The 12,995-nt window shown below is 40.5% G+C and overlaps 1 long non-coding RNA gene across 1 annotated transcript in view; it reads left to right on the top strand.

Annotated features, from left to right (window-relative positions):
• LOC117803996 overlaps window positions 1-8,466 on the top strand; it is a 34,194-nt gene extending 25,728 nt beyond the window's left edge. Inside the window, exon 3 of the long non-coding RNA XR_004628142.1 lies at window positions 8,095-8,466. This is a non-coding gene — a long non-coding RNA (uncharacterized LOC117803996). The remainder of the gene's footprint in view (window positions 1-8,094) is intronic.
• Window positions 8,467-12,995: the final 4,529 nt, after the last annotated feature.

Below are 12,995 nucleotides of genomic sequence, written 5' to 3'. Positions count from 1 at the left end.
TCTCCCATTTTAAGGGGTCTGTGTTGTATATATTATAATGGTCCACTTAGAATTTGTTAAACTAAGCCTCACATCCTACCTGCTTTGGCCTCTTTGCATTTTCAGATTCACCTGGGAATATAATCACAAGATATCAGAATAGACATACTGCTTCTTGGGCTGAATGGAAGGCTGTGGCAGTCCACGGACTTTTGAGTCAGATAAATGTGGATTTAGTGTCTCGCTCCACCGGTAAATATAGCGTAGTTTTGCTTTAGGCCTTGGTAATATGGAGTAGAGATCCATCCAGGCTAGCTGACATCAAGAGTGTATAATGGAGATTTGCAGGGAAGTGAATCTCAGGAGAAAGCCAGAGGCAAAATCCACATGGTGCTGGGTCTTGTTGAGCCTGGCACTGGAGCTGTGTTGGATTTGGGCCAACTCAAGAGACCCTCTGGTTTGTGAACCTACCATTTTGGGATTAATGTGGCTCTGGTCCATTCCCCAGATCTTCTCTAATTACCTCTCTGACTTCTCATTGATTAAAATCATCTTTGTTCCCATTTCAGTTTTTCTGAAAGGAATGATCAGGTTGGCCCAAGTCATTTTGTTTTTAATACCAGTCCCTAAGTCAGGGGTTGCCTTCCAGCCTATGGTTGCTTTCCTTTTATCCATCCTTGGTCTAATCATCTATGGCCAGACAAAGAGGGCCAGGGAAGAAAAGGATCATGTGACACAAAATGTGGCCGTATAGACTTCAGCGGCTCTAGGAGTGGTTGATAGAAAAGTTGTGGCCAGACAGTTAATGCAAATATATGTGAGTCTCCGTTTTCTCATCTGGAAAATAAACATACTGACTTTTGGTTTCTGTTATGGCTTACAGTCAGCTTGGAAGTTGCCACATGGTCATAGCAATAAAAAGGTGAACAAACTGAAAAGTCAACAACTCCTTTTAGTTCTGTAAGGAAAGGAGGTCACATGGCAAACTGCTGCCCCTAAAATTGGAGAGGTGGACAGGCAGATACAGAGAATCACACTTATCAGAGCAGGCAAGTCACAGACTGGCAGAAAATATTTGCAAAAAACATATCCGATAAAGGACTGTTAAAAAAACATATAAAGAACTCTTAAAACTCAACAAAAGGGAAACAATCTGATTAAAAATTGGGCAAAAACTTTAATGGGTACCCCACTGAAGAAGATATACAGATGGCAAATAAGCATATGAAAAATGCCATGTCATATGTCATGAAAAAGAAATGCAGTTAAAGCAGCAGTGAGAAACCACCACACACTACAGTGGCCAGAATCCAGAACACTGACAACACCAAATGCTGATGGGGATATGGAGTACCAGGAACTCTCATTCGTTGCTCTGAGAATGCAAAATGGTACAGACGGTTTGAAAGACAGTTTGATACTTTTCTACAAAACTGTACATACTCTTACCGTATGATCCAGCAATCACTCTCCTCGGTATTTACCAAAAGGAGTTGAAAACCAATGTCCACACAAAAACCTGCACATGGGTGTTTATAGCAGCTTTATTTATAATTGCTAAAACTTGGAAGCAGCCAAGATGTCCTTTGATAGGTGAATGGGTACATAAGCTGTGGCACATCCAGACGATGGAATATTACTCTGTTATTAAAGAGAGAGAGAGAACAAGCTATCAAGCCATGAAAAGACATGGAAGAAATTTAAATACGCATTCCTAAGTGAAAGAGGCCAGTCTGAAAAGACTACATTCTGTATGATTCCAACTATATGACATTCTGGAAAAGGCAAAATTATGGGGACAGTACAGAGATCAATGGTTGCCGGGGGGGTTAAGGAGGAGGGAGGGATGAAGAGGTAGAGCATGAAGATTTTTACAGCAATAAAACCAATCTGTATGATACTATAAGGACACGTACATACATGTCCTTCTACATTTGTACAAACCTATAGAATGTACACACCAAAAGTCAACGCTAATGTAAGCTATGGTCTTAGGTAATAATGATCTGTCAATGTGAGTTCATCAGTTGTAACAAATGTACCACTCTGGTGGGGGATGTTGATAATGGGAAGGGCTGTGCATGTGTGGGGGCAAGATGGGGATGAGGAATCTCTACCTTCTGCTCAATGTTGCTGTGAATTAAAACTGCTCTAAAAAATAAAGTCTATTAAAAATAAATCCCTAAGCAAATCGAAAAAAACAAATAAACATACTATCCCACTATTCAAGAGGCAGTGGAGCTTCATGGCTAAGAGCAAGGTCTCTGGTACCAAATTATCAGGATTTGACTGTGACTCCGCTGTTCACTGGCTGCAAAATGTCGGGCACTTTCCTAACGTTTCTGTTCCTCAGCTTCTTCATTGATAAAACATTGGACTTAAAGTATTGATGATGGTTATTGCTGAGTAAATACCTGTGAACAACTTGGAATTGTGCCTTTCAAAGTTTACCTGTTATTGTTATTTCCTTTTAGGATTGTTGTGAAAATTAAATGAGCTAAATTAAGCAAGAGCACCCACCCACTATGCCGTATATGTACCATTGATGAACGCTTCCAAATGAACTTCCTGCCTACAAACCTGGGTCTTTACATTCTGTTTTCAAGGGATCTCAAGATTCAACCAGATGCCTAGTATGTGCCATCACATGCCTTCATGGAAGAGTAATTGAAGAAATGAAAACCCAGTAGAAATGCGTAGTGCTCTACTCCAGACAAAGACACTGATGACAGAATGAAGTGTTGTAGTCTTAGTTACAGCTTTGTTTCTTTTTTAAATACAAGACTTCATCTTCAGGACTTGACCTTAGGATTAATAGCTCATAACTCTATGTGCAAACAAGTATAATACCTTCTACTATTAATAGAATACAGGTTCCTTTGGTGCCAATATTGGAAAAGTCTCCAAGACAGCTTGAATGAATAGATGACAGTATACTGGCAAAGAGAAGAAGTGTCCACACATAAAAGGTGTATGGCAGGCAAAGTGGGGCTGGGAGAATGAGAAAATTCTAACTTCTCTCCTTCTAATAAGTTAAAGTTTAAAAAAAAACTTAGAATTTCGCCAAGTCCCCAAATCAGTGATACTCACTCAAGTAAAGCCTGTAGATCTGAATTTGATCAGAGAGTGTTCCCATCTCTGCACAGCCAGTGGTGAATCCAGGTGTTACTCTAAAAAGTATCTGTCAAACATCGCTATGTCAAATGACTCAGAAATAGCCAACGGCTTAGGTCAAGGAGGCCTATGTTAGAATGTCTGGCTCTGGGCAGGTAGTACGTCACTGAGTCGTGGGGTTCCTTCTCACTCCGTGCCACAGTCATAGTTTGAAGGAGTCCTCGGAGGCGTGTACGGGTGCTGCAAGATGAATTACAAGAAGCTCTCTGGCTTCCCAAACAAATTGACCTGTAAGGCTTAAGGCATGGATCAGAATCTGAGGGGAACATCACATGGCTAGAATCCACCCCTCCTTGGGGGCCATCCTGGGAGCTGCCCCTGCAATGTCATCAGTCCCACTAACTTCCTGTTTGATGTGGCAGATGAGCCCCCTCCCAAGGAAGGTCAGTCATGCTTGTTCTTGGGATCCCAGCCAGAAGAAGACAGCACTGAAAACCGGAAAATCAGCCCTTTAGTAAGGAAAACTCATGTCTATACTGCCCTCACTGACATCTCTTCTCCCTGGCCCACATGGGTTGAGGCCTCTGTGTCTCAGTAAAACAAAAGGTCTCATGTACTTGCCTCCAATTCTGATCTTGGGGCCATTTGGTAATTTATTTATTTTTTTAAAAAAGATTTTATTTATTTGACAGAGCACAAGTAGGCAGAGCGGCAGGCAGAGGGAGAAGCAGGCTCTCCACTGAGCAGAGAGCCCGACATGGGGCTTGATCCCAGGACATTGGGGTCATGACCTGAGTCAAAGGCAGATGCTTAACTAACTGAGCCACCCAGGCGCCCCACCATATGGTAATTTAGAAGTCAGAGTCCTGGTTCAGCAGACTACAGAGTATCTCCCTCTGATAGCTCCTTTTGGGTGGACTCGTCCATTAAATGACACTCAAAGTACCTGGGTAAGCTAAGCAGGGTCCCCAGTCTGAAAAGCTGGTGTCTGCCATCCCTGCCTCACTGTCCCCTGTCTGGCCTTCTACTCCTTCATCACCTGGAGCAGTGTCCCCTTACTGCTTACGTGACATTCTATCACCAGACCTGGCAAGTCTTTGTATCTGTGTTGTTGAACTCTATGGGAAGAGGTCTTGAAGAGGGGACACATGGGGCCATAAACCAGCCCCTGCTTTCTCAGCCACCGTTGTTGCCACCTGGCAGTGCCATCACCTTCCAGAAGCTCTACAGCTCTACAGCCAGGGCGTTGTTTACGATTTCAGATAACACCTTTGCCTCTGCTTTGCCTGGCCTGCTAAGCCCTGCCCTTCCCACCCCAGGCCCTAATCCCAGCTCAGGCAGCCAGAGAGTCAGGTCTGCGGTAGGAGCATCAGACTGTTCCATAACCACCCCTGGTGTGGGAGAGAGGGGTGTCATGAGAACCCACCTTCACGAAACTTGTGTTGGATTTCTATTTTTATCCAAATTCATATTTTAACTATGTCCCATTTTCTTTTTTTTACCTTAATCAACACTGTATTTTTCTACTTTATTCAATACTCCTGAATTCCTGTTATAGAAGATGATCTCAGCTAGGCCCTATGGATAATACAAATATGAATAAGGTAGGCATAGTGCCCTAGGAACCCACTGACTGATGTTTCTGAAAAGTGAAATAAAAACGCAACTTTTTCCACATTGATAAACCTAATTTGGAGGCTGATTTATTAGACTGGACTAGTGTTTGAAGCTGACTATGAATCAAGCAGCTTCTTGAACACCCAGTTAATTTTCTATGAAGAAAGAGAAGTTTTGACACTACAGCCAACTGAATTCCACAAGATACAAGTTGTCTGAATTTTATTCATTTAAACAGGCAAATATTACCAGAATTTTGAAAAGGGAGAAATAATGCAGAAACAGGAAAATATGAAGAGGACAAAAAAATTATAGTGGGGAAAAAGGATGCAAAGAATTTTCAAGACTTTGAACCCTCCTGTGATAGAGTGAGGTCTATTGACATACGAAAGAATCGTACCTAAAGCGAACTAAGCCAATTTAACAATGAAAAAGATAATTACTATGTCTAACTAGAAAAAGCTCCTTTGTACTGTCCAGTCCCTTCATGGTAAAATGTTTTCCCAGTGTGTGCAGGCCTGACCCAGTACAGTCAGACCAAATGTGGCAGTCTGTCCTTCCACACCAAACTTAACTCCCACCTGCATCTTGGCTCACAGTCACCGAGATGGGTCAGAGCTGGCTGATGTGATATTATCTGCTTCGTGTCGGTTTTCTGGACTCTTCCATTCTCTCTTGGGCCGAGCAGTGGGCTCTATGTATTGATTCCAACTCACAAAGAAAGGAACCTCCTGTGTCTCCCTGCTGAGCCTGACCTCACAAATGTTTACTCATGAGGCTGTGTGGGCAGGACTCCAGCGTCCTTCTATTGCTTGTTTGTCTGGGATAGTCCAGAATGTCCTTTTTTGACAAGAACATTACTCATGCTTTTCATCTCCCTGACGTAAATTATGCCAATTTAGTGATCATTTTTATGAGTTGGTACTGAGCACTCCTACCCATTTTGGTCCCAGCCCCTAGTTTCCTGTGCCTTTTGCCACAGAACATGTTTTAAAGTAGGGATAAGTGTGCCTCCCCTCCTGTCTCTATCTGTAGCAAAACCAAACTCGAGCTTGACTTGTGGAGTTGGGAAGAATAACACATTTCATTTAATCACTTGTGATGTAAACACACACACACACACAGAAAAGAAGCCAGTTGTGTGGTGCATTTATCTCTCTGGAGTTGACAGGTTTCAGTGATGATCTCAGCATGATGACATTTTACAAATAACACATGACCTCCGCCTCCAGAGACACTGCGGCTTCGTGATTTATTATCCAGCATGGCCTCTCTCACCTGTTACTACTCTCTTTCAAGTTCTTGTCCATGAAGAAATTTCATTTTTTAGACATGTGATGCATAAAATTAAGAGCAGCAACTTTCATTTTTTTCTTTTATGAGTGGGTTAGAGGTCTTTAGATGCCAGAGGCATCATGATTTCAGAGTGTGGCCTCAGGAGAACCGGAAGGGGAAGGAGGAAGCCTAGCATAGTGCCAGGAGCTGCACTTCCGCTCTGCGGTGTGGAAACTGCTGAGCAGGGGCCTGCACACCTCCCCCCTGGGCCCTAGCAGGAGCTGCTCGTGGGTCAAGGGGTCAGACGCCAGGGGCTCTTGGGTGGCTTAGTCCATTGAGCGGCAGACTCTTGGTCTTAGCGCAGGTCATGATCTCAGGGTCATGAAATGGAGCTCAAGGTCATGAGATGGAGCCCAGGAGTCCAGAGTTGGGCTCCGTGCTCAGCAGGGAGTCTGCTTGGGATTCTGTTTCCTTCTTTCTCTGCCCCTCCCCCTGCTTACTTGCTCTCTCAATAAACACATAAAATATTTTTTAAAAAGGGGGGTTTCAGACATTGAATGTTTTTTCAAGGAATAAACACACTGCTGTTATCACCTCAACTTTCAGCTGAGTAACACAGAGGAGTAGGGGAAATCGGATTCTTCTGTGGTGGAAATGGGAATTGGAAACGTTAGCACCAGGGGATTGTTCAACAAGATTGTGGTTATATCTGCTTGGTGGGCTGTTATGCAAGCTTTTAAAGGGAAAATGTGAAGACTGTGAAGTAACCTGGGAAATGTTAGTCATAAAATTTTAGTATAAAAGAGTTCCCAATTTTATCAAACTATGATTGCAGCAAGTAGGAAGGCATATGGGGTAAAAATGGAAAAAGGGGCAATTTGTTGTATGTCTGGACCTAGGCATTTTGTTTCTTTTCATATACTTGTAATATTTGGTATAGTACAGTTGCATTGAGTTTTAAAATGGAGCCGAGGCATGAATGATTGTATCATTACATACTTGATTTTTTTTAAAGCAGTGTGTTTGATAGAAGGGCAAGATCCCTGAACAATGTAACCCCTTTCCACTCCTTATTTCTCTCTTTCTTTTTTAAATTTCTAGAACCTGTGAGCAAAGTGAGTTTATGAAGCACTGTAACTCCACATAACTTAAAAGAGAATCTTTAAGTGCAGCCGTAACAGATCAAAACTATTACATTCATTTTTTTCATTAAAACAAACAAAAAGAATGTTTCGTGTTCCTTTAAGTAGTATTGATTTTTTTAAAATAGATTTTACTTTCTAAGAACAGCTTCGGATTTATAGAATAACTGGGAAGATAGTATAGAGAGTTCTGATGTATCCTATAACCAGTTTTCCTTGTTATTAATGTCCTACATTAACATGGTTACAATTATAACAGTGTTACAATTATCAAACTAAAATCGATACATTATTATTAACTAAAGTTCATATTTCTTTAGTTCATATTCTCTTAGTTTTATTCATATTTCCTTAGTTTATTTTTATTTTTATTTCCTTTGTTTTTACTTAGTGTCCTTTTTCTGTTCCAGGATCCCATCCAGGATATCACATTATGTTTAGTTAGCTTGTCTCCTTAGGCTGTCATGGCTGTGACAGTGACCTTGATTGTTTTTGAGGAGTATTGGTCAGGGGTGTTTAAGAACGTTCCTCAAAGGTGATTTGTCTGATGCCTGTCTAGTGATTACTCTGGGGTTATGCATGCATTTTTTGGGGAAAGGCCACAAAAGTGAAGTGTCATTTTTACCACATCGTATCAAGGGTACGTACTATCAACATGACGTATACTGTTGTTGTTAACCTTGATCACCTGGCTGCGATAGTGAAAGATCTTTTTAAAGCATTGAGTGTCTGCCAAGAAAAAAAGAGTTAAACTTGGTGAAAAAAAAATACATAAACAAACAAATACGGCAAGATTCTACCTTGTGACTAGCAGACATTATTAAATAAGAAAACATCATTCTTCATGTGGGTCTCCCTTCTTGCCTTCTCCAGGCATTGCTTCCTTCATCTCAGCTCTCCCTGCTTTGGCACCTATATTTTCTTTTATTTATGTCTTAGCGAGATATTTGTATTTCTATCATTTCAGAGAGTACAATGCTGTAAACCCTCCAGAATGATTTGGAGACTCCAGTCTTGAATTTTGTGCTGTGAAGACACAAGCCCAGTTTTTATGCAAAGAGGAAGTATGCATACAAAGAAAGTCATCTTTCCTTCACACTGACAGAATAAATTAATTTCATAAACATATCAAATAAAAAATGTGCCTTCAGTGATGAGTGCCAAGCATGGGAGCCTCCACAGGTCTGCAGGGGATGAGGCGGTAGTCAAGGGGCTCCCTGAGAACAGGTGCTTTCAAGCAGCCTCGAACTGTCATTTCTTCCCACATCTGACCCACTAATGCTTAATAAAAATGTTGAATAAATAGCTGCATATTTTCATAATGGGCCGAGAGGATACTAGAAATGAAGTGTCCTGGAGTTGTTGGTCACCATCAGTCCTGCTGCCGGGCTTTCTAGGGAAGGTGCTCCCTTGATAGTCCTTGCTCCGTGAAGTCTTAAGTCATTCCAGGAGCTGTACCCCACACATGCTCAGAGATTGGACAAGCTTGACCCCAAGAGAGCTCGTTAGTAGATTTACCATCGTTCATTCAGGGCCAGGCAGGCAGAGGTGAGCTGGACCAACTAGAGTCCTCCCCTCGGAAATTTGGAGTAAGAAACAAGGAATGAATTCCCAAGAAGTAATTTTACTGGCCCTGTCAAATTGCCACAGGCTTGAGTAAGTCAAAGGCACGTGCAAGTTGAGGTTATGAAGCGACATAGAGAAGAGAGAAAAAGCTGGTAGAGGAAAAATGACCTTGAGAGAGACTGAGTCAAAGAGAAGCCCTGAGAGGGTATGACCTCTCATCTATTCTGATTTGTTTGACTACTTTCAGGTAATACCACCCTTCTTCCCAGATGTCAAGTGAGTCTCTGTTTTTTGAAGTTCAAAGAGCACTACCAGAGTAGACCTCTGCTCACAAACAAATTTTTGAAAGATTTTTTTTTTCAAATTTGAATAATTCTCCTTGGAAAAAATATTTTTAATGTCTTATAACTGTGTATCCTATGGTCAAAATTCCCAGTTTACTGTTTCTCAAGAGGCTTTTTAGACATAGTGCAGGACAGAAGAATAAACTGGAAACCAAACAGTATTCACACTCCCACCTTCCCCGGTGCTAACCTGGGGCTCTTTTTCCAGGTCACACTCACACTGTTCTGCCTCCTGGATGGAGCCCATCGCAAAAGCTCTGAAGTCCATCTTTGCAAACACACGTAATGATGCATTAATCTCCTTTCCCTGGAAGGTACCGGGCTGCTACCCTTAGTCATAGTAGAGGCATGCATCTTTCCCATCACTAATGATGTTTTTATAAGATCAGTTATGTTATGTGCTTGTTGAGAAATAACACTGTATTTGTTTTTTTATAACTGCAAAAACATGACCAAGGAATGTATTAAAACACACCACAAGTAGAAAGCTATGCATAGCAACAGATTTACAAAACACTAATTAAAAGATGATTGCTATTCAGACCAACAAAATATTTAGAAATAATGCTGGAATAATTATGCTTCCTTTGAACATCATCTGTGCTGCTTTTTCATAGTAATTTAGTTGTTCCCTTTAAAGTAGATTTATTGATACTTTTTGGTATTCAGGTCCCTCATTTGGGAAAAAAATTTTAAAAATCAACTTATGTAAAAGTATACTTGTGATGTCTTCAATGAATTGTTAAAAGCAACTCTTCTCTTTAGGAATGGACAAAGGTTGACACTACTTGTGCTTCATGAATTTATTGAGTATAAGATTTGAAAAGGTTTTATTAGGTCACAGTTTTTGCCTGAGAGGTAGAATTATATAACTGTATTAGAATTAGATTTATATAATTATATCCATTATATAATCGCATGGAATTAGAGATTTTCTTAAGATCAATAACATATAAACAAATAGTGACTAAATGTGGTTGACATTGAAAATGGATTTTTAATTCAGTTTTGCTTTTAAGTAAGGCCTGACCAAGGACCAGACCAAGATGTCAAACAGTTGGAGGGAGACATTGGTAAAAGTAGATTATTAAGGTGAGTTTCTTTCCATGTTTGAGGTTGAGGCTTTACTTAAACTGAAAAGAAATTTCATTTTTTAACCTCTAAAGTCTAAAAGAGTATTATTACATCTAAACGCACAAAACATTTACATGTTTTACTAGGATGACTCCTGGTAGTGTTAAGTGGAGCATTCACTTAACATTGCATACGGATTAAAAAATGTAGGGAGAGTAGAATAGCAGCAAAGGAAGGTAGGGCTAGGTATGTGAAATTTGCATACCATCAAAGCCAGCAGCCGATATGCATTCACAGCTTTAATTATGTATTCAATAGTTCCCTTATAGAGAGATTGTGAACATTTAACTTGAGTTATTCCTGTGACTCCAATAATGGGATCTGATAACAGCTCAAACTCCTTTCATCCAGAGAATGCCTTAGTCTATGTTTGCTTTGCTACACAAAGACTGACAGACGCTTTATTTATAGGGGTGTGTGTAAGCCTACCTATTTGAATTGGTGAGGGTTACACCTGCTGGACATTGAAATACTGAGTGAATAGACCCAAACTCTATAGTTCCTTTCTTACATATATAAATAATCATATTACCAAAACAAACCTCTGTCCTCAACTGTTACACACACTCATTGTATTTGTATTTCCAGGCATTGTAATATGTTCATTTCATCTGTGCCATTTTCTTGGAAACTGCTAATGGGTTAAAAGCACGTTTTCTCCTTTCCTTGGAAGCTGCCCCAGTGCTTGAGATAATGTTTAGCCACAGAGATGGTTCCCTGAGCACCGTGGTCCCCTGAGAGATGATGAAGCTGTTTCTACCCTTACAAGAATACGAGAAAAATTATAATTTTAAAAAATTTGTTTCAGATCAAGAGGTTGGTTGGTTGCTTTTGTTCCTACTTTGTGTAAAATGCGTTATTTATGGCTCTCACATCAGGAGTTTCTTTTCTGTTTGCACCATTTAATTCTTACAGCCATCCTTCAAATTATAAAAGTGATGAAAATCATTATGAATATGTCTGTGAAAAACAAGATAAAAAGTCTTGCAAAACTTTACTTATGCACAAATAGCACTTGTGATTTCTTCTTTAGTGCTTCTTAGGTTTTTCTACCCAAGATGCTCCAAGTGGCAGAAGGTCATGAACACAAACCCAGAAGCCCTCAATCTTCAGTTAGAATCGAAGCAAGCTGCTGTAAGCTCAGCACTTCTTGGACATCTGCTATTTTATCTTACTGATTTTTCTTTTTTCTTTATAATATATATTCACATTTGATTTAATATAATTTCCTTCAAATCGTCACATAAATGTGGATACCCCAAGAGGTATATTTTGTACATCTTGTGATCTGGCTGTGGTTCTGTGTCGGTGTGCATATTCCAGGTTAAGGACAGCAGAAGATAGACTCTTTCGCTATGTTTTAAAGAATAAGTTATTTTACTTACGATTTAAAGCATTAGTTACATGTGATTTAAATATATAAACAATGGTCAAGTTTATGGCATCCTATAATAAAAGCTTATGCCTGAATTTTTGTTGAGGAATATGTGATTTGTTTTTTTGTTTTGTTTTGTTTTGTTTTTAAGATTTTTATTTATTTATTTGACAGAGACAGAGACAGCCAGTGAGAGAGGGAACACAAGCAGGGAGAGTGGGAGAGGAAGAAGCAGGCTCATAGCGGAGGAGCCTGATGTGGGGCTCGATCCCATAACGCGGGGATCACGCCCTGAGCCGAAGGCAGACGCTTAACCACTGTGCCACCCAGGCGCCCCGTGATTTGTTTTTATAAGCTTTGCCTAGAAGTTTATTGGAAATAATAATAATTTTTAAAAAAATCATTGTAATGGCAGCACTGGGAGTGACTGAGGGCAGGCTCTGGGGGCAGGTTTGAGTCCTGGCTTTACCATTTACCTATAGTGTGACCTGCACATGTCACTTCACGTCTTGTGCTTCGTTTCCTCATCTATAAAATGGGATCAATGTCAGGTTGTAAGAATGACTAAAATTGGCAAATATATATAAAGCACTTTGAATGTTGTCTAGTGCTACAAAGCTATTGGGAAAAATTTATATGCACAAGCGAAGTTGATAATATATTGAGATTTGTTTTACAAAAGGAGTGGCATCAATGCAAGGTTAATGTCAGAGGACGGGGTGGGTGGAACTCAGGCCCTGCACTCCCATATGAGTTAGAACACCAAAAGTTGACCAGTCGTACCCCTCCTCCCACCATCAAACTGCCACAACAGTTCACAGCAGGCTACCTCCCCTAACGCTCTGGCTCAAAAGATAAGCCATGAAGCCACTGGAAAGAGGCCATCCATCATGACATCACTTGATATAATTATTCTTTAGAAACTCGGTTCTCTGCCTGAGGTGGAAGTGTGCTGGGCTGGGCTGTCAGGAAACACAGCTGAACTGGCTTTGTCTTTCTGACGCTGTCTTGTCTCTGCAGATTATTGTTTCAGGGTATACATTTTTTCGTTTGTTCCCACATTTGGACTAGGAACCTTTAACCTTTCCAAAAAGACAATGATGAAGATGCTCGTTGACATTGACCTCAGAGACCACCTCTCAATGGAACCACTGGCAATTGCTTTTTTTTTTTTTCCATCACCTTGGTCCTTTATAATAAACCTTACGTGAATATTTTTCATTGTGTTGAGAGCCTAGCAACCAGGCTTTGGAGTTTGCATGTTTTACACTGTGTACACTAAGCCCAGTTTGCAGTGGAATCTGCTCCCATTGTAGCCCTGGGATATTACTTCAGAATGGGAAGGGCCTCACTGTTGTTGGAAGAACATACAACAGAAACAGGTTTCATAAACAAGAGCAAAATACAGGTATTGTGCACGTAAAAGAACAATGAGAACAAAGCTCTTTT

Source organism: Ailuropoda melanoleuca, chromosome 10 (genome assembly GCF_002007445.2).
Source record: "Ailuropoda melanoleuca isolate Jingjing chromosome 10, ASM200744v2, whole genome shotgun sequence".
In the NCBI taxonomy this organism is placed as follows: Eukaryota; Metazoa; Chordata; class Mammalia; order Carnivora; family Ursidae; genus Ailuropoda; species Ailuropoda melanoleuca.
The sequence above is the reverse complement of the archived record's forward strand: the minus strand, read 5'-3'. Positions and strand labels throughout refer to the sequence as shown.